Consider the following 2,633-nt stretch of genomic DNA (forward strand, 5'->3'; position numbering starts at 1 on the left):
AACATATTTTTAATTATTTTTTTTTTAAGTTTTAATTTTATTTTTAATTTTTTTTCTCTTACTATTGTTATTTAAAACAGTAAATAAAAATGTCAGTTGTCATTAAAAAAATGTCTATAATGTCAAAATATAGCATTTAGAAAATAAAATCGATCTGTTTGAGAAGTTTTTTGAAAAAAACTGCAGAACTGTGGTAGCCCCACTAAAAATTTTGGGCGCCCTACCTAAAAATTGTTTCTTGCTACGGGCCTATATCAAAGCCTGTTACTAGGTATATGTAAAATTACTCGTAGAATTCGCCTGTACAAACCGTTTTAACCTACAACATATAATTTTTAAGTTATGAGCTTTTTATGAAAAACTTAAAATACCCGGAATCATTAACCAGAGCGACTCTGACATAGATAAGTTAAAGCAAAATTTGATGTTTATTTGTTTTTTACCCTAAGTCCGATAGTATCGTAGAAAAACGCATTTGTAGTTTCACAATTTTGACAAGTTTAACACTACCGTAATCATCGTAAAAAAAATTTTCACTTGTTTTTATTTTGTTAATATCGGCTAAAGTATATCGAAAACTGTTTATGTTTTGTACTAACCCTATGTAAAATGTTCCGGGGAGTCGATTGGTGTCGAGAAAACCGCAAAACTTTTGATAGTTTAGAAGTTATTGTCGAATTAATATTTTTGCTATTTTTTTTTTATTGGATGGTATTGAGTTTTTACAGAATAGTCAGTAGTAGTCATCAGTAGGTACCTTAATTTTTCTCAAAAAATAGAAAAGAAAAGAGAAGACAAATCTCCAAAATAATGTAATTTTTAATAAAAAATCATTATACTCAGTTCTTTATTTGGTTGTCTTTTAAATATTAATTAGCAGATAATAATTGACCAAGAAAAAAAAAGTGAAAAATTTGCTTCTAAAATAACGCAATTTCCTCATTTTCTTTATTCACCAACATTGACAACACCTGCACACTGTGTTACAATTAGTACCGATCACTATCAGCGCCTGATTTATTAGACTAATTTGTCAATCTGCCTTTAAACCTGTCGTTGATAATGACGAAGAAAATGTTCCATTTGGTTGGATTGAAATATTTGCTAAATATGGCCGTGACATGTCATTTATAAAAGCATCATCCCTTCAATGCGGTGAGAATACGTGCCTGGGCAAACGGATTCCGATAATTCGTGAACGAGTAACTAACAATATAACAAAGTTAATAAACGGGACAGTTACTAATACGGCCGTGTATGACACACGTGTCCCGTTTTATCGAAATTCGTGGACGATGCTACCGTCGCAACGCTAACTACTTTCACGCTGTGCGACGCTCGGCAAGGGGCAGATGTCACCAAGTGCCCAAATTAACTGTTGGCTCCGTTAAAGCAGTGCGATAAGCGAAAAGCACGTCCCAGATGCAATTAGCTAAACTTGGAGATTATCTCTAATCCCGCTGCTACAACTACAACTATTTTAAAACTAAAATTTACAAACCAATGACTTGAATTTTTTGAATATTTGCGCTGTCTCTTTGTCCTTTTTCCAGTCAAGCAAAATACTTTTGAGGAATTTCTCGCGGAAAAATTAATTAGAATGCTCGACGTTATTGTGTCGCGAGTATCGTAATAACAGCGTTTTTCTGATTCGACGATACGGTTCATCAGTAATTCAACTTATTTCCTCGATCAACTCCGGCTTGGATATTAAATTACAATCATTTGTTTCGGAAATGAAGTGAAATCGTGTTGAAATCGCGGTAGGCTTGTTAACTTACGAGGTAACAGTTAGAAACCGCGTCAGAACAGATCGTTTCACACTAATTTTTTTTGCCAAATTTCACCCTCGTTATACCTTAACGACACGTTCGTCACAATCTCCTGATATTTTGATCTTATTTGTCACGTTTTGTTTTAAAGACGGTTTAATGGTTTTCGTTTCGTGATTAGAAACGAGTAAATAAATTTGTTAATGTTTTAAGACATAATTTATTTAAGAACGACAAGGGAGTGCGCTATCATATGATATCCTTAAAAATAATGAAGATCATCAGGAGTTTTGCAAGGGTGGAAAAATTTAATACCAGATCAAAGAGAATATATTATATATCATTACATCGCAGCTTTTATAAATCGACCCTCTCGCTAAGAAAGTTTAATAATTTTAAAGAAACGATACTCATTATTTCAGTTCCGCACTTATTCATTTACCAATTCATTAATATGAGACTTTTTGAAAAAGGATATACGAAATTAAAATCATTAAATTCATTCTTCTTTATGAATAGAAACATTGGGCTTCATTTTGCTCTTTTATTGCTGAATTTGTGGGTTTTAAAACAGATTATTCAGGATTTATAACAAAAGCTCTTTGCCGAGCATAATTTTATGCTAAGTATAAAACTAACATTTCACTTGTGAAACACTTATGTATAGATATAGTATGGAAATGTGCAAGTTTTAAAATCAAACTTTAATACATTTTCATGAAAATACCTCAGATTATAATTAATGCACAGAATAAAAAATAAATTATAATTATGTCACGCGTATGTAATTTTTTAACAATAATCTCAACTATTCATGTCTAAAAAGAAAACAATACCTATGGGAAGTAGGACTTTCATGTA

Source organism: Tribolium madens, unplaced genomic scaffold, assembly GCF_015345945.1.
Source record: "Tribolium madens isolate multiple individuals breed KSU strain unplaced genomic scaffold, Tmad_KSU_1.1 Scaffold_20;HRSCAF=117;Tcas5.2_LG4, whole genome shotgun sequence".
Classification (NCBI taxonomy): Eukaryota; Metazoa; Arthropoda; class Insecta; order Coleoptera; family Tenebrionidae; genus Tribolium; species Tribolium madens.